The sequence below is a fragment of the Muscardinus avellanarius genome, assembly GCF_963383645.1.
Source record: "Muscardinus avellanarius genome assembly, chromosome: 19".
NCBI classification, from domain to species: Eukaryota; Metazoa; Chordata; class Mammalia; order Rodentia; family Gliridae; genus Muscardinus; species Muscardinus avellanarius.
Genome location: NC_137805.1, coordinates 8,625,270 through 8,645,905, shown reverse-complemented (window position 1 = coordinate 8,645,905; position 20,636 = coordinate 8,625,270). Strand labels below are relative to the sequence as shown.

General features: G+C 37.6%; 1 protein-coding gene across 1 annotated transcript in view; it reads right to left on the bottom strand.

Annotated features, from left to right (window-relative positions):
* Positions 1 to 20,636, bottom strand: part of PAK5 (p21 (RAC1) activated kinase 5) — a gene marked incomplete at its 3' end in the record, with an annotated part of 105,289 nt that overhangs the window by 42,870 nt on the left and 41,783 nt on the right. The gene's annotated exons all lie outside the window — the stretch shown is intronic.

Sequence of the window (20,636 nt, the reverse complement as noted above, 5' to 3'; positions counted from 1 at the left end):
CACAAAGCCAGGCAGCTGTTCCTTGACAATGGCAAGGTTTGCAGCAAAATATGATGGGGGTGGATAAAAGAACAAAGTATTGTGCCTTCCAGGATTTTAAGAGAAAAATACCTATGAGCTTGGCAAGGAGTTCTAAACCATTTCAGTTAGTACAATAGAAAATTTTAAGCTGGAAGAAGACTAAGTTATCCTGGAGCTTAGATTTAACAGATTGATGTTTCTTAATCTATTCATAGAGAAGCAGGACTAATATTCTTAGTCTCTACGCTTTTAAGTAAACTTTTATTTTTGAATTTTTTAATAAGCAGAGAAGTTGTAAAGGGAGCATAGAGAATTGTCACTGACTCTCCTCGTCCAGTTTTTCCTGTTGTTAATACCCTACACGACTATTAGTGAAACTTCACACGCATTATAATAAATTTAATTAGTTTTCTTTTAGGACTCCAGGGCTCTATCCAGGACAACCCATTACACTTATTTATCATATCTCTTGGGTCTCCTCTCAATTTCTCAGACTTTTCCTGTTTTTGATGATCTTAGTGGTTTTGAGGAGTACTAATGAGGTGTTTTGCAGAGTGTCCCTTAATTGAATTTGTCTGATATTTTTTTCATGGTTAAACTAGGGTTATGAGTTTTGGGGAGGGAGGCTGCAAAGTTAAAAAGCAATTTTAACACATATCTAGCATTCATACCTTCAACACGACATATTGCTGATGATGTTAACTTTGATGACTTGGAAGAAGTAGAGTTTGCCAGGTTTCTGCACTGTAAATTATATCCCTCCCCCTCCCTCTTGGGAGGCAAGTACAGACCATACTCATGGAATATGGAGTTAAGCTTTACTCTCTTCTTGGGGGAAAGTAGAGTTATATAAAGAATTTACAACTCTTTCTACAAGGAGATTTGCTGATGGTCTCCCATTTGTTCATTCATTCATTCATTCATTCATTCATTCATACAGTCAGTCATTTAATTGAACTAGTATGGATGAACTCATATTTATTAAATACTTTGGCTTAGTATCCAATGCTATGCTATTTGCTTTGTTGCTCAAAAGGTTCCAGCTTCTGTCACTGAGGGTTTTTCAAGTTGGCTGCTGTGCCCTGTGACAGACTCTCTGCCTGTTCCTTTCTGAGCACAGGATTCCTTTACTTTCCATCACTATGAGATGATTTCAGCTCCTCTTGAATTTTTTCTCTGCCTCTGCCTCCAAACCGGCTACTTATCCAAGGGATCCTGGTGCCTTTTATTGGGAACCAGGTACTGGAAATTAAAACCTGTATTCTGGAATATTAGGTATTATTCTTTCTAGTCCTCAGTGAAAATAACTAGGAAATATGTGTTTGTATACTAATCAGCATATGCACATACATCTAGAATTATATCTATTCACCTAAATTTATAATAAGTTGAAATGAATTCATATTGACATTTTGGATTCCGATCCAAGACCACGTGGTTCATTCTGGCCTTCCTCCTTATTTATCTCTATCTTCCTTCAATGAAAACCTGGATTTCACCTTCTACCAATCGGTTACTTATGCTACCCCAGGATAAATGTGCAGCAGTTTCAGAATTAATTAACCCACCCTACCACAGGAAATATTTTTGCTAACTGGAGTACAGTACTTTATGTAAAGTTCCTTTACCATTTAGTCTTAGAATTTCCAGCAAAGCATTGTTTCCCAGCATGATCCCGGCGTAAAAACAAAAAACAAATACCAATGGAATAGAAAAGAAGACACAGAGACAAATTCACACAGATATAGTCATCTGATCCTTAACAAAGGCACCCAAAACATAGGTTGAAAAAAAAGATAGCCTTTTTGATGAATGGTGCGAGGAAACTCGATATCCATGTGTAGAAAAATAAAACTATACCTCTATCTCTCACCCTGAGCAAACATCAACCCAAAATAGGGCAAAGACCTAGAAATTAGACCAGATCCTTTGCAACTGCTAGAAAACTATAAAGTTGATGCTCTAACATAAAGGCACAGCGATTACTTCCCCAATAGGATTCCTAAAGCTCAGGAAATAATACCTAGAATAAATAAATGCAGTGGCATCACATTTAATGTTCCTGCACAGCCAAGGAAATGTAAGTATGAATAGAGAGCCTACAGGATAAGAAAATCTTTGCCAGCTATTCTTCTGACAAAGGACTAATAACCAGAATATATAAAGAACTCAAAGCATGTAATGCCAAAAAACAAATAACTCTGTCAGTGTGTGGGCAAATGAACTAAGTATATATTTCTCAAAAACAGAAGTACAAATGGCCAAAAAATATGAAAAAAGTCCAACCTCTTTAGCAAGCAGGGAAATGCAAATCCAGATTACACTGAGATTTAATCTCATTCTAGTTAGAATGGTAATCATCAAGAGTCATCAAGAATGCAAATAATGATTATGCTGATCAGGCTTTGGGGTAAAGGGAACACTTATAAACTGTTGGGATGGGTATAAATTAGTACAGTTATTATGGAAATCACTATGGAGTTTACTCAAAAGACTAGGAATGGAGCTACCCTATGACCCAGCTATACAGCTGCTCAGTATTTATCCAAAAGAAGTCAAGTTAGCTTAGTAAAGTGATACATGCATACCCATGTTGATAGCGGCACAATTAGCAATAGCTGAATTAGAGAAAAAGCACAGGCGTTTGTCAACAGATAAATGGATAAAGAAAATATGGTATATATACAGTAATAAAGCTTTACTCAGCCACAAAGAGGAACAAAACTGTGTCATAGGCAGCAGGGAAGTGAATGAAAATTCTAAACATTATTTCAAAGGAAATAAGTCAGACTCAGAAAGGCAAGGGTATATGCTTTCTCATATGCAGAAGCTACAAAAAAAAAGGGAAAAAAGAATATAATTAAAATAGAGGGTAGACCATGAGAATAGGGGACGGGGAGCAGAGGGAGGGAGTGGGAAAGAGAAAAGGAAGATACTAGGGAGTAAAATTGGCCAAATTATGTTATGTGTGTATATGAATATATTACAATGAATCTCACTATCATGTATAATTATAATATACCAGCTAAATGACTTAGATTAAGGTCTCTCTTTTGAGCCTCCTTTTTCAGTGTTAATAGTAAGTGTATTCATATTTCTGTAGGCTATTAGAGAGCCACGGTTTCTGCATAGAAATTTATCTGTGGCCTCTGAACTTGGAAGCCTGCTGTTCCCGTGCACTGGCTATCACATATGCAGAAAAGTTCACATGCAAATGTATAGCAGTGAAGTCAATAAATGAAAATGTGTACATTTGTTAATGTAGGAGAACTATCAATCTTGCTATGAGCTAAATTCTCTTTAGAAAAAATAATAGAGGCTAACCACTGAGTAAGAAACATTTTTAAAAAGCAACATGTTAGCTTGGCGCGATGGCACATGCTTATAATCCCAGTATTTGGAAGGCTGAAACAGGAGGATTGCAGGTTCGAAGCCAGCCTCGGCAACTTTATTAAGACCCTGTTTCCAAATTTAAAAAAATAGTGCTGGGGGAGTAGCCCAGAAGTAAAATTCCCCTGTGTTCCATCCCCAGTACCACAAAATGCATATGTTATATTATTATTATTATTATTATTATTATTATTATTATTAGAATTGTAGGTTTTTAGCACTTTTTTTTGAAGATTTAAAGAAGTTTATTAAAAAGATAGAAATACAGAAAATAGAAATATAGCCCCATGCCAAAATGGCATGGGGGGGTGACTTGAAATGAATACACCCGGTTTCTAGCACTTTTGAACTATGTGATATCATGCAAATCACTTCACCTTTTTAAGCAACAGATATTTTATTTAATTTTAATTATTATTCTTTGTGCTAGGAATTGAACACAGGTCCTATGCATGCTAGGCAAATACTGGACCACTAATTTACATTTCCAACACTCAAGCCACACATTTTTACTCTCCAAAATGATAAGAATATATCCTTATCTCAGAGTTAATGTGATGATTTAGCAAGATAATGCATATAAAATAGTTGACATAAAAAATAAAATAAAATAAAATAGTTGACATGACTCTTGACATATAGAAAATACTAGTAAACGGTAGTTATTTAACTATTCCAGTGAAATCATTTTTAATTAGGTTGCTAATACAGGGGAAAAGAAGCTATGAGCAATATAAAACAATCTCAGTTTTATTAACTAAAAGATATAAGATTTCAAGTGGCAGACTTAAAATTATTATTTGTTACTTATTATTTATAACAACTGAATACTTTTAAATCATAACTAGCTCTCTATTGGTATCTTTCTTAAAATCCAATTAATGCATCAAAAAATTACAAAATCAAAATTTAAATGGAAAGATAGGTATGAAAAAGAAAGTCTATTGGAAATATAATAAAATATCAACAATGGTCATTCCTGGAAAGGAGATTAAGGGTGATTTATATGCCAGATCAGTACTTCTCAAACTTTACATACAGATCACCCAAGGATACTGGTTTTATTTTGTTGCTGGTTTTTTTTTTTTTTTGGTTGTTTGTTTGTGGATTTTTTTTTTTTTTTTTGGTACTTGAGATTGAACCCAGGGGTGTTCTACCTCTGAGCTACATCTTAACCCTTATTTATATATTTATGTATTTATGTATTTATGTATTTATTTATTTAGTGGAACTGGTGATGGAACCCAGGGGCATTCTATCTATGAGCTACAACCTCAGCCCTATTTTTATTCTTCTTTCTTTCTTTCTTTCTCTCTGTCTCTGTCTCTGTCTCTATCTGCTTTCTTTCTTTTCTTTCTTTCTTTCTTTCTTTCTTTCTTTCTTTCTCTCTCTCTCTTTCTTTCTTTCTTTCTTTCTTTCTTTCTTTCTTTCTTTCTTTCTTTCTTTCTTTCTTTTTCTTTTTTTGTGGTACTGGGGATTGAGCCCAGGGCTTTCTACCTCCAGGCTACATTCCCAGACCTATTTTATATTTTATTTGGAAACAGGGTCTCACTAAGTAGCAGATTCTGGCCTTAAACATTCAATCCTCCTGTCTAAGCCTCCCCAACTACTGGGATTATGGGTGTGTGTGAACACACAGGACTCCCAGGACACTGTTAACAGGAAATTTCCTATTTGTGAGATCTGTGAGATCTGGGGAGGGACTTGAGATGCTGGAGTTCTGACAAGTTCTCAAGTGCTGCTGCTGCTGCTGCTGCTGGTGCTGGTCTGTGGCTCACACAATACACATGAGAACTGGCATGTTTTTTCAGATTTTCTGTAATCACGGTTACTTCTATAATAAAAAAATACTAAGATATGCCTTTCAGTGTAATACATGCACATGCACACACAATAGTATTAAATACGTATTTTATGAACTATATGTGAATAATGGTAGATGTGTTATACATAGTCTTCTTTGTATACATACAGTGTTAAGTATATACACATACTTTGTTAAAATTACTTCTCATAGTTGGTGTTGGGAGCTATATGGTTCAACATTTTCTTAGTCCTTCAATGTGAAATATATTTTATGTTTAACTAAAATAATGACCTTAATAGATTTCCCTATGTAGATACATGAAGCTGTACCCCTAAGAGTTACTTGATGAAGAAAACCTGGGTACCACAAAAGTGAAAGTGTGGTTGCAGACATTTGAAAAGAAGAAACATATCTATAGGAGAAACAAAACAAACAAAACCCAGAACAGCCAAACACAATCCCAAAGGAAACAAAAGCTTGTTCTAATTAAGATGCTTTCTCTTTCTTTCAATTTTAGCACTTGAAAATGTTTGTGGGTGGAATCAATGCATCTCTCCTTGAGGAATGACATGCCTTTCTTGTTTAGATAAAAACTGTTAACTCAGTGCTAAGGAGCAGGGGCTCACAAAATCTCAATGTTGATTAAGACATATTGTTGAGAAGCCTAAAAAAAGTAAAGGAAAAGAAAGATATTAGAACATTATTTGATCAGGAAGGCTAGTTAAACCAGAATCAAGCAATGTTTGTTTTGCTGACTCGGGTTTTACTCCTGGAATCATAACTAGCGAAGCAGTAATAATGAAACACAAACATGTAGAATTTTTTCAATATGGTTTAACCAGTACTTAGAATGAAAAAATCCCACTATTTATAATTGTCAGCTTCTGATGTTTATTAAAGCAGGGTTGTGCAGCTTTAGAGAGATCAATAACGCAGTAACTACGAAGAGTCTCAGTGAATTTTATGCTGGAGAACCTCCACGCATTAAAAATCAATGCAACCCAATCTATTTGAGTTTGAAGTCGTGGTTGTCATTGTCTTTCTATTTTACTCTGGACCAGCTCGGCATCTGTTCTGGGTCCCGGTGACAGTGGCCATATTTCACACCGCTCCTTCCGCAGGCTGGCTGCTGGTGATAAGCTATAATGGATCTGTCCAAGAGAACAGCTGTCTCCCCTGTTCCGGGGGAAGAGATGAAAAAGTACCTTTGCTTTCATAGACTGTATTAACCTTGACAATAACGAAGTGTGTAATTAACAGCTTTGCCCTAATAACACCTCACATTTCTTTTTCAAAAACAATATATTCTCTACACCTTAAGAATGTGTTTCATTTTGTCTTTCTGGGTCAATTCTTCTCAGGAGGCCAATAAGCCAACTATTCCTATGACTCAAGAATAAATCAACACTATCTTAGAAAATATCTCCTCTTAAACTGTCTACCCAAACACTTTGTTGGTAGAGAACCAGTTCCCTTGTTTTTATTAAAGAATGTGGCGGAAAATCTGGTTATGTAATCACAACAAAAACAGATCTGAGATAGTGAGTCCTTGTGGAAAGAAATGCTAATTTGTAGTTGGATTTGGTAGTATCATAAGACCCCATGTCAATTTTTTTCCCAATTTTTTAGGTCATGTGGGGGAGGGTAAGTTGGAAGAGTTATTGCAAATTATATATCCTTTAAAAAAGTCAGTTTTGGTAAAAACTCAGAGTGGAGGTGGTGGTGAAATTTTCTAACCATAAAGACCCTGATTTTTAAAAACTCATCTTCTATCATTAACCATATGGAATTCAATAAGATAATTCCTTCACCGAAAATATTGTTTTGTTTTGCACAAATCATAAGAATGTATAATAAATTTAAGCCAAGTTTTATGAATTCAATAGAAATAAAGATTTACTCATCAACTGGAAAATGTTCTATCATTGCCATTTCCTCTGCTTTCTATAGTATAGTGATACCAGTGCAGTGAGGCTGCCGTAAGAACATTACTCCCGGAGGTGACTTTCTATTTATTGTTAACTTGGCAAAGTGGATGTGCACAGCTTGTAGACTGGATTATCACTGCTTGCAATGTAAGGCAGCTGGGCTGAGGTCAACTCGTTCAACAGTCAGAAGTGTTTTATGTTTGTGTTTAGAGTCAGTTTGAGATGATGAGTCCTGTAGTTGAAAATTTATTACTTTCTTGTTGACTTTGGATCAGATATGGAAGTATTTCTGCTCATTAATTTATCTGTTTTTTGTCTGTGATGAATGGGACAAGAGTTAACAATCTTTTTCTCTCCTCCTCCTCGTCATTTTCCTCCTTTTACTCTTCCTGCTTCTTTTTTTTTGATATTGGGGTTGAACTTAGGGGCTCTATTTCTCCAATTTATATCCTCAGCCCCCCTTTTATATTTCTGAAACAGGGTCTTGCTAAGTTGCTGAGGCTGGCCTGCAACCTGTGATCCTTATGTGTCAACCTGCCAAGAACTAGGATTACAGGTATAATGCCACTATGCCCAGATAACTTATTAAGAAATAACAGTTGGGTGTGGTGGTGCACACGTGTAATCCCGGCATTTGGGAGGCTGAGACAGGAGGATCACAGTTCAAGGACAGCCTCAGATACTTACTGTAGCTCTTTGCAACTCAGTGAGACCCCGTTTAAAAATAAAGAATAAAAAAATAGGGCTGGGGGTATAGCCTAAAGGTAGAATAAGCCTGAATTCCATCCCCAGTCCTGTAAAAATAAGTATATTTCCTAACTTGGGTTGTAGATAGAATTTAATATTATCCTTTAAACTTTACACATACTATATTTATATCTTAGCTTGGGCTTCCTGAAAGCAGAGTAATTTCTTTAATATAAGGTCAAGAACAGTAGAGAAAGTAGACCAGAGAAGTAGGGTAGATCAGTGCAAAGGTGCCTTATTAGGCTGCTTATTTGTGTTCAGTGGGGCTCAGTGCTTCTGAAAAGCTGTGAAGACTGAGTAGGAACTGACCACTTAAGGGAATGAAGATGGATGCATTCATCTATATGCTCCTGTCTCCTGTGTCAGAATGACTGAGGGGGGCTACTGTAGGCATCCTACAGGTGACAGTAATGGAGCCACCAGGTCGGAGCGCTGGGGTACATAGTACAGTAGTGATGGGCAGTGGGTTTCCTCAGCAATGGACAGAGTAAAAAAGTTGGCCTAAAAGACATGAGATGGCATACACAAGATGCCCCATATACCTTTTAAACATGTATGGAGGATCATCAGAAGAATGGGAATGAACTTAGCATATGATACAGTCATATCACTTCTGGGTATCTACCCAAAAGAATGGAAACCAAGCTACCAAGCCAATGCATGCGTATTTATGTTCATAGCCACACAATTTACAATTGCCAAACTATGGAGCCAGCCAAGATGTCCATCAACAGATGAATGGATTACAAAACTATGGGATATGTACACAATGGAATTTTACTCAGACATAAAGGAAAAAACAAAATCACGTCATTTATAGGGAAATGGTTAGAACTGGAAAACATTATGCTAAGTGAGATTAGTCAGTCACAACAAATAAGAAACTGGATGTTCTCCCTAATATGCAGAAGCTAGGGAGAAAATAGATCATAGGAGGAACTCTAGACAAACAAGGAGATACTATAGACGAGCAAATAAGGTGACCTAACTGAGGGGGATGGAAGGGGGGAAGAGGGAAATTCCCTATGTATATGATGTATATTCACAGACATATCAAAGTCAATCACTAAGCCAAACATGAGAAGGAGGGAGGGAGAGGGAATGGGGTGGGAACGCAGTAAGGGCTAAATGAGTAATATGTGCATGTATGTCTCCACCATCTTGTACTCAATTAAGGTGTACAATTACAATGCACCAATAAAAAATTAAGAGATAAATAATTTAAAAATGAATAGTAAAGAGACTCATGCACACTCATGTTTACAGCATCATAACTCACACTAGCCAAATCAGGAAACCAGACAAACTAGGTGTTGTCTGTCAACAGATGAATGAATAACGAAAATGAGGTATACACATGCGATGGAATTTTACTCAGCTATAAAGATGAACAAAATTATGACACTTCCAGGAAGACGGATGGAACTCGAGAATATTTTGAAGCCAAGAGATATCAGGCTGCTTTGCCAAATTTAGGTTACTCCGAAGGTAAGGCATCTGTCCCTTCTTTTTCCTCTTTTTTTCCTCTTTTTTATTTTATTTTTGGTAAATCTTAAATGTTACTTGTTTTTCAATTTTCAAAAATATATTGTTATTAAGCAAAGTCACCATGTTGTGCAATAGATGTTTTGAACTTGTTTTTTTTTTTTGTCTCCCAGAAATTTTGTGTCTGCTGACCAACATCTCCCCTACTCCCCACCCATCGCCAAGTTTCTGGTAACTTCCATTCTACTCTGCTTCTATGAGTCTAACTTTTCTAGTTTTCACATACAAGTGAGATCATGTGACTGACTCATTTCATGTAACATGAGGACTTTCAGGTTCATCTATATTGTTACAAGTGGACAAGATTTTCTTTTTTAAGGTGGAAAAGCATAACATTGTATACATATACTGTACTTTATCCATTCATCTGTTGATGAATACTTGGATGGAGTCTATATTTTGGCTTCTGTGAATGTTGTATAATGCACATGGGAGTCCAGTGGTCTCTGACATACCACTTTCATTTTCTTTTGAATATAAATCCAAACATGAGATTGCTAGATCATGCCACAGTTCTAATTTTTGAGGACCTGTCCCTTTCTATGTATGCTAAGATCTTCACAACTTTCATCTTAAGATTCTTTAAAAATTGAGATATCTTAATCTATCAAGAATTTTTTAAAATATGGTTACTAGGAAATATAAAATTAAATATGTGTTTGAATTTTATTTCTATTGAGCACTATTGATTAAGAATGGAGGTTGGCAAATCATGGTCCATGTGTCAAATTTGGCATCTCTTATCTTTGTAAATAATGTTTTTTGGAACATACCTGTGTCCACTTGTTTTTGCATAGCATATGGTTGCTTATTCTCCATAGTGGCAGAGCTGAGTTACTGTCATAGAGACCATATGTTTCACAAAGCATAAGCTATTTTCCCATTGGGCCCTTTACTTAAAAACTTGGATTCAGCTGGACATGGTGGTGCATGCTTGTAATCCTAGTATTTAGGAGGCTGAGATAGGAGGATTGCAGGATTATGGCCAGCCTCAGCAAATTGTGAGGCCCTTTGCAATTTAGTGAGACCCTGTTTCAAGATAAAGAATAAAAAATAGGGCTGGGTGTGTAGCTTGGAGGTAGAATGCCTCTAGGTTCAATACCCAGTACCACACACACACACACACACACACACACACACACACACACGCACACCGAAAAACCAACCAACCAACCAACCAACCAACCAACCAAATAACCAACCAAACAAACAAACAAACAAAATAAATCAACCTTATATTCAGAGTTTTTCCAGGTGTATGCCCCTTACCTGCCCAGGAAAATTCTTGTAGTATTTGATTCCTGGGCTGTGCCCAAAAGAAGTTCACATCAGTTGGGTGCACTTTTTTTTTTTTTTTCAGAACTAGGGGACTTTAAAACCCAGGGGCATTTTACCTTCAAGCTACACACCCAGCCCTATTTTTTATTCTTTATTTTGGAACAGGGTCTCTCTGAGTTGCAAAGGGCTTCAGTAAGCAGCTGAGGCTGTCCTTGAGCCACGATCTTCCTGTTTCAGCCTCCCAAATGCTGGGATTACAAGCCTGAGCCACCAGGGTGCATTTTCCCAATGGGATGGGGTCACATGGCACCAACAGACCACTTAGCTTATGTACAGTCTGATTTTGAAGCACAGGAGGGTACAAGGCACAGAACTCCCTCTCCAGAAGCAATTCTGTTTGTGGGTGAAGCCTACTGACTAAAATAAAAAACCCAACCCTGTCCCCAAATAGCAGATGGAGAAGCAAGCCAGTTGCATTCTCATTGGGTGGTAAGATGGACATTAGGCAGTTGTAGATGTGATAGGCAGAAATAAGAATTTAGCAGCTCTCCTGGCCCACACAGGACCCGAGCTTTGAATGATTTAACATGTGAGTTGATGAATCAAGTAAGCCAATCAAGTTATAGTTTGATTGAATCATCTATCCCTGAACTGGTTTAAGAGAGCTTCAGACCCTAACATGGATTAGACACTCACTGCGTGCCAAGGTGATTACAAGTGCTTTCCCATTCTTTAATCTTCACAAGACTCTGAGATAGATGATATTATTACCCCTTTGTACAAAGGAGGAAATGAAGCTCAGAGAGGCCAAGTAATTTGCTCATGTCACTGAGCTGGCATATGGAGGGTTTGAAAGCAAGGCACACTCTGACCTCTTACAAATACTTTCTCTCACTATAATATGAAAAACAGCATACATGTCCTATGCACAGGACAGTAAAAACCGACAAGGCCAAACTTCACCCTCTTTGTGATACACTGAATGCAGTGTAAGTTGTAAGTGTATACCCACAGATTGTGAAGAGGTAATATAAAATATTTCCAGAAACAGACTACTTTTAAAATTCCAAGTTCTGCATATATAGAGATAGATAGATAGATAGAAAGATATATATATATATGATAGATACAGATATAGATATAGATATAGATATTTGGTGGTACTGGGGTTACTGGAAGCCCTTCCACCTCCGGCTACACTCCCATTGGCTACACTCCCAGACCTATTTTTTTTAATACCTTTTTATGTGGAAACAGGGTCTCTTAAGACAGCGCTGCTGGCTTTGAACCTGCGCGATCCTCTTGTCTCTGCCTCCCAAGCGCGGGGATTACAAGCGTGCACCACCACGCCCTGCAAATTCTGCTTAAATTTTTAATTCTGTTTAAAACTCAGATCTGTTTGGGAATTGGGGGAAATACACAGGCTGTCTTTGAAATGATTAGCCTTTACAGCAACTTAAAATTTTATCTAACACAAGAAACATCTTGTTATACACGTTTACTCAAGATTGACACTTAGATATTTAATAACAATGTTTAGTATACACATCCGTCCCTACTCCCACCTCCCAAAACAAATAAACTGATTAAATGGTGCTTGAATTATTGCTAATATGCAGTATTAAAGTCAAAATCATTTGCTTTTTAAATAAAGAATAAAAAGACATTTAGTTTAAATATAGTCAACACAATTTTACCTTTGATTTTTACAAACTTAAATTTCTAATATTTTTTTACTTCCAACCTGACATTTCAAACCATCTTTACAAATATGAAAATTATCTCTTGAAGGCATACTGAATGTTAAGAAATATTTTGATCTGAAAATAAAACTGCTAGGTGTATAAATAACATTTTAAAGTACAAAGGTGGTACTGTAATTATGTACTTCATTTTCCAGAAATTGATTGGTCTTAGAGGCCAAGAATGAAATATGCCCCATAGAAAAAACAGAAGGAAAAAAATCTGGGCTCCAAATCTTGCAAACATTTCAGAAATGTAAGACTTCTAAGCCTTAAATACAAAAGTCAGCTTTGCAAACATTTTGAATTGTTTGTCATATCTTTTTTTTTTTTTTTTTTTTTTGGTGGCCAAAGTCAGAGTAACTAACGTAACTAACTGTCCCTGGAAAGGAGCCAGGGGAATGGTGTGAGTTCCAACAATTTCTCTGACTTGACCTGGTTTGTGGTCACATGAATGCATATATATGTAAAAATTCAGCAAGATGTAAATCCATGATTTGTATCTTTTAACTATATGTAGATTATCCCATTTTATTATGTCATTGTAATGACACCAAGTCAAATAGTTGATTGATATTCCCGCAAATACACATCACCATAAGTGCAGCTCCTGAACTGTGAGCACTGGATACATCACAGAATGGATGTTGGCTAAGGCATTGATTGTCATGGGTGGATGATATCCATTGAAAGGTGAAAGGTGATTATTTTTTAATTTTTTTATTGGTACATTATAGTCATATATCTTAATGGAGTACAAGATGGTAGAGTCATACATGCACACATCACTCATTTAACCCTTCCCCAATTCCCACCCCATTCCCTCCCCCTCTCATGTTTGGCTTAGGAATTGACTTTGGTATGTTTGTGAATATATAATATGCATTAGGGCATTTCCCTCTTCCTCTCGCCCATCCCCCTCAGTTAAGTTGCCATATTTGCTCATCTGTGATTTCTCCTTCCTTGTCTAGAGTTCCTCCTATGACCATTTTTATTCATAGCTTCTACATATTAGGGAGAACATCTGTTTTTTTTTTTTTTTTACTTTTTGTAACTGACTAATCTCACTTAGCATAATGTTCTCCAGTTCCATCCATTTCCCTGTAAATGACATAATTTTGTTCTTCTTTATAGCTGAGTAAAATTCTATCGTGTACACATCCCATAGTTTTGTAGTCCATTCATCTGTTGATGGACATCTTGGCTGGTTCCATAGTTTGTTAACTGTAAACTGTGTGGCTATGAACATAAATATGCATGCGATAGTTTGGTAGTTTGGTTTCCATTCTGTTGATTATTAAATGAGGGGGTTGATAGGTAAAAACAATGGAACATGACCGAAGACGGAATATCTAAGGGACAGAGAAGAACAGGTTCTGTGGGGTGGGTGTGCTTGAGTCTGAGAGGAAGGAAATTCTGCCCAAAGACATAGGAGTGCATCTTGAATATTTCAGAAATCTTAACAAATATTAAAGGAGTGATGTTATTGATGCTGTAAGAGTCGGTGGCTCCCTCATCCTCAGTCTCTTTACAATTCCACAGTGGAGCCCAGTGCTTCTCTATCTACTAATTTGGCTCACCCAAAGCATCTGCAGATCTATATGGCTTTTCTTCTGCACAGCAGAATTGTTAACTCTGCAACATTTCTTTGATTTCTGTAAGTTACATAGAGAATAAAAATTACATGTATTTTCTTTTCCTTTTTGAAAATGAGACTCCTTTGTGCCAAAGACAACAGTCTACTTATCTGGGTTACAGGTATGTTCACATTTAAAAGATTTTGTCTCTTTAAAACCCTATGAAAGGATTAAGAATACACACTGAGATTTTTCTACCAACTGTTAGGAAAGGCTAAGGCAGAAAGAGATTCTTTTGCATCCAGCAGCTTCAACAGCAGCGACTCTCAATCAAAGCTGTACATTGACTTCACTTGGGAGCGTGTGTGCATTCCTGAGACTAGAACCTCTCCCCATACCAAGTATATGTCCAGTGGTGGTTCCAGGCATCTCTAAATTCTAAATCTTCCTGGGTGATTTCAATGTGTTGCATGATTGGAACCATACTGCTAGATTTCTTTTCCTGCTATTCAAAGTCCTCTACTCAAAGAGTAGTAACACGAGTGTCAGCTGGAATCTGGTTAAAAATGCAGTCTCAGCCTTTTCCAGAACTCCTGAAGCACAATCCTCATTCTAACCAAGACTCCAGGTAACTCATATGGACACTAAAATCTGGAAGCACTGTGATTATCTCCTTTGGCTTACTCCTGTGGTATCTTCTTGTGTATAAAAAGACACACACGTGCACATGCGCGTGCACACATACTCTCTCTTCTCTCTTCTCTCTCTCTCTCTCTCTCTCTCTCTCTCTCTCTCTCTCTCTCTCTCAGGGAGAATTGTTCAACACATAGGCACCTCTAAATATCTTAGATATAAATATATATGGTGAAAGAGAGAGGTTATCAATGAAAAAATATATTTTCTAGGTCTTAAGTCCAGATTAGTAGGGTCATTGCTGTTTGATTAAAAAAAAAAACACAAAGAAACAGTAATACAAAACAGGGGGAAGTAATTGATTTCCAGCACAAAGCTATCCTCTAGGGTATTATATTCCCAGCACATGTTATGTGACTTAATAATGGAGAGTATTTATATTATTATAATTGTGTCCAAATACCCCAGAGGGCAAGTTTAGGTCCAGAATGCAGCAGTCTACAAAGAGTTTACTAGGTAATTCTGTTCACTCCCTCAAGGAAATTAACAGAGCCCCCAAAATGCTTGCACCAACACAGAAAGAAAATCCACTTCAATCTAAGTTACCTTGATAAATTAAAAGAGGAGATCCTATAAGTCCCCATCTCTTAAGTGATATTTTAGATAAAGATAGACCCACACAACCAATATACACTAGAAGAGACTCAAACAATATTATCTTACCTTTTTTCAAACCTGTACTGCATCAGTTGTGTTTTTGTGTTATGACTGCTGATTTCTCAAAAAGATACTCTAAGAAAACTGAAACCTAGTTCTGCCTTTCTCCTTGGAACATTCACGAGGAGATAGCTTATTAGATCACGCAGTGTTCTGTAAAACAGCCTCATGTAACATTTGCTTACAGATGAGAGTGAGAAAGTTTTGCTTTCCTATATACTAATTTCCCACTTCCCTAATCTATTGATAAATATCTTGAGACCATTTAAGTGTATATCTAAATGGTCTGAAAAAACATCAAATTTATAGCTTAACTATTATGTTTCTGTGTACAACCAGTATGTTTGGGTCATTTTAATGCTATTTCTCCCTTTTATGATTTATATTTTTATGGTCCTTACTCTTTAATTGTATTTATAATTTGGCACACTCTTATTATGTGGGATTTCATTACATATTACTGTCAATCCTTTTGGGGAATAAAACTTTATCAGTTCTGGTGTTTAATATGTGTTCCTGAAACAATCTATTCAAATAATCTTCAGCATTTATAAACTCCTTCTCCTTCTGAGCCAGGACACTGGAGTAAGCAAATCAACTAGGGTCTTCATTTACTTATTAAGAAAACACGAGCCTGTGGCATTAGAGTAAACCTAATACAAAGCTGTCAACATCGTCAGTGCCTTAGCAATAGACTACAGAGTTGTGTTGTCTGTGGGAGCTACAAAAAGTCTTTATATTCAGACTGCACCCAAGAGCAAATTAATAAGAGTCTCTATGGTGCAGTCCAGACAACAGCAGTTCTAAACTTCCCCCATGTGATTCCAATCAGCAGTCAACTTTGAAGCCAGCACCCTAATGCAGTACATATTAAACCCTACTACACACACAAACCCCCTGTGCTTCCGGTCACTCGGATGCCTACTGAGATGGTGTGGTGGAGGCATGAGGTTCTGAACTTCTAGTAACTCTCTGGCAAAGCTGGGGTTGCTCATCTGCAGAGTATATTCTTGGAGCTGCAAAGTCATGAAGATCAAGTTTCTTTGACAGCCGGGTTGGAATTTGCACATTCCAAAGCAAAGGAGATCAATGTCACATTGTGGCGAGAGCATCATGTGGTGCACTTGGTGGTGTGTACCGTACTTCCAGAGCTGTCACTGGCCACTGTGCAGCCTTCGTGAGGTCACTTTACCCTTTTAGCTTGGTCTTGGCTTCCTGTCTGTACTGAGAGAGTTTGTGTGTTAATCAGATTTTTATCGCTGTAGAAAAAGCCCCAGGAAAATTAGCTTAAAGGATGAAAGATTGGGTTCATGGTTTTAGAGGCTTCAGTCTATGGTAAGCTAGACAGACAGACAGACAGACAGACAGACAGACAGACATTGACCAGGGACAAGATACACCCCCAGTGACCTACTTTCTTCACTTAGATCCTGTCTCCTAATATTTCTGCCACCTCCCAATAGTGTTGTCTGCTGTGGTGCCCATCAATAGACTAACCCATTGGTGAGGTTATAATCCAGTCATTTCTGAAAAGCCCCACCTCTAGACATGGCAGCTTTGGGACATGAGCTCAGCACATGAGCCTCTAGGGACACTTCTTATTCAAACTGTGACAGTAACAGTTTGTCTGGACTCCTCCCAGCTTCCACATTCTGGGGCTCTGAAGGCTGTCTTTGCATCTAAGCTGCTCTAAGTAGTTATAGCTCTTACAGCTCTCCTGCAAAGAAGCTGACTTGATAAATAAAAAACATCCTATGGTATTTAACTACTAGGAGAGAAATTTTTATCCATGAACTGCAGGTAGCATATATTCCTTATTCCTTTAAATACCTAGAAAAAGCACCAAAGAACTCCCAGCTTAGACATATGAGCCCATGCTGCCACAGACTGTTTGGTATCTGGACATGTTTTCAACACTGTCAAGTGCGATGGGTTGATGCACAAGTGGTCTCAATTCTCTTCTCCTGTCTGTTTCCATGGCCTTTGCAATGGGACTTGGAAACTCCTCCCGCCACCACCTCAGGAGATAAGTCTGTTTCCCTTTGACTTTGGGTTTAGCCACATGACTTGCTCTGACCAAGAGAACACAGCAGAGTGCCTACTCAAGACTCAGCTTCTAGATGTGGTGAGCTGTGAACCTGCCCAGTGGCCCTGTGACTGAACCTGGACTAGCCAGGTGAAGAATGAGAAATGCATGGAAACAAGTTATCCCAGCTGAGGCCAGCCTAGATCAGCCAGCCGACTCAGCAGCTGACAGATGAGTGAGCCCAGATGGGACACATAGAATGGCCATCGAGGTGCAGACCAGATTGCCAACTTGCAGAATTTTGAGGAATAATAAGTGCTCATTGCTTTAAGGTCTTCTCAGAGTATGGCAAATATACAAAATATAAACTTGTCATCTTAAGAATTTTTATATTTTTACATATACAGTTTGGTGGCATTAGGCACATTCACACATTTGTACAGCCATGGCCACTATCCTCTTCCAGGAAGTATTGTGTGTGTGTGTGTGTGTGTGTGTGTGTGTGTGTGTGTGTGTGGTACTGGAGTTCCTGGAAACCCTTCTACCTCCAGGCTACACTCCCAGACCTATTTTATTTGGAAATAGGGTCTCTTAATCCAGTGAGGCTGGCTTTGAACCAGTGCGATCCTCCTGTCTCTGCCTCCCAAGCGTGGAATTACAAGCGTGTGCCACCATGCCTGGCCTCTTCCAGGAAGTTTAATCATTCCACATAGAAACCCTGTACTCACTAAACCATAATCCCTTCCTTTCCCCAGTTTGTGAATCGTAAAGTAAATCTATGATTAAATGTGTGTGTGTGTGTGTGTGTGTGTGTGTGTGTGTGTGTGATGCCATGAGCATTTTATTTCTGAGATATATACCCAGCCTTATTTCATTTTTTTGTTGTGAAAAGGTTCTCACTAGGTGACTGAGAGTCCTGCTAACTTGATGAGGCTGACTTTGAACCTACCGTACTCCTGTCTCAGCCTGCAGACTTGTCCCACCACACCTAGCTTCTATGTTTAAATTCTTTCAAGAAGTCTCTATACTGTTTTCCACAGTAAATTCTCCATTTGACAATCCCATCAGTGATTCATGAGGATTCTCTTTTCCACGTCCTTGAAACCTTTGTCATTTTGCTTTAATTTTTAAAAATTACAATAGACATCCCAGTGGGTGCGAAGTGGTACCTCACTGTGGTTTTGATTTGCATTTCTCCAATGACTAGTAAAGTCCAGCATCTTTTTCAATACTCATAGGATCTCTGTATATCTTGTTTGGAGAAATGTCTAAGTCTATTGCCCTTATTTAAATTGGATCATTTGTTTGCTGTTGTTGTTATTGTTTGAGTTATTCGTATAATCTGAGTGTGTACCACTTAAATATGCTTTATAAATATTTTCTGTCATTTTGTGGTTTGTCTTTTCACTATCTTGATAGTATCCTTAAAATCCAACTTTTCAATTATTTTTTCTTTTGGTGCCTTTACTTTTGTTTTTATATCCAAGACATTACTACCAAATCTAATACCATAAAGCTTTCTACTCTATATTTTTATCTCTTGTTTAGGACCATGATCCATTTTGAGCCATTTTCCATATATGATGTAAGGTAAGGGTTCAACTTCATTCTTTTGTATATGGGTACCCCGTTTTCCCATCTCTAGTTATTGAAAAGCCTCTTTCCTCATAGTCGTGGCACTCTTCTGGAATTATTCCCAGAAGTGCTCTATCCCATGGCCTTGATGTCTGTTCTTATGCCAGCACCATGCTATTTTGGGTTTTATTGCAGATTTATAGTAAGTTTTGCAATCCGGAAACTTGGGCACTGACTTCTGTAAGCTCTTTGGGTATCTTGTCACAAGGACAGTGTTCTGACCCTTCAGATTCCATATGACTTTTAAAATCGTTTCTATTTTCTTGTTGTGCTGCGGATTGAACCTAGGGCTAAGCAAGCATTCAACCACTGAGTCACACCCCAGCCAGGGATATTTTCCTATTTTTGCAAAAGCACTGTTAATATTTTGATAGGAATTACACTGGGTTTGTAGATCAGTTTTGATAGTACTATCACTTAACAGTAAGTCTTCCGGTCTATGGCAACAGGATGTCTTTCCATTTGTTCATTCATGCCTTCCTTAATTTATTTAAGCACTGTTTTAGTTTTCAGTCCATTTTCAGTATCTTTAGTATCCCAGTGCTTTAGTACACAGAATTATTTGTGATAATAGATGACTGTTCCACTATTGATACTGGTCCAGGCCACTGACTCTAAGCCTACTGATATCTCTGCTGAGCAAAAGGCTCTCAGCAAAGGATTAACCTTTTGCATTTGCAAAACAGGTTGTCAAGGAAACTGCTTGTCCTAGGTCTTCTGGTTTCTCTACAGGGTCTTCCATGGGGATAACACTTTTGTTGTCTTTTGCCTCTTTACTCACTGTCTCCCTGTGGCAGGGAGCAGGATTTAGCTGATGCAGGAGAAAGAAGACAAAGACACATGTGTGGCTCAAGGGATCTGTTCTTCCTGTTTCTTGGAGAGCTTCCCTGTCTGCATAATCTGTATATTCTATTTCCATGTGGCAAGAACTCAGAAATTTTCTCCTGGAGGCCAGGAGTCCCATTCTGACCCATTACGGGCAGGTGATGGTGTGGGTAAAAAGTCTCTCCCTGTGGGAAACCAAGTCAGTATCAGCTTTGCAGCGCTCTCTCATATTTAAGCTGGAGGGTGAGGTAAAGATGTATGTACATAAAGATGTATGTATGAAGCCTCATAGGTAAATGGGAGCTCAGAAAAATAAAGCTGATATCTACACCTCCATTTAATATTTTTGCACTCTGAATTCAAAGTCTTCAAAGTTATTATTCACTTAGCCTAAATGCCATAGTTAAGTGTAATAATTTGAATCAGTCCTTAAAGTAGGAGGAAACCAAGCTGATATTTCATGAATTCAAGAACTGGAGGGAGGTGCTACTGGTAGAAGTAAAAAGACGTTAGTAGACAAAAAGGAGTGGGTTCTGTAACAGTAAAATTATGCTCTACTATTCACTCTGTACTACCACCTAGCTCTTGTTTTTGATCTCCCTAACAGTCTCAGGAAGTATGTATATACTGTTATGCCTTATTTTACTAACAATAAAAGAAAAATTATGATTGCCTAATTTTCTACAGCTTTTGTTTTTTTTAAAAAAGTGCCTTTATTGGCACATTGTAATTATACATCATAGGGAGGTTCATCGTAATAAAAAC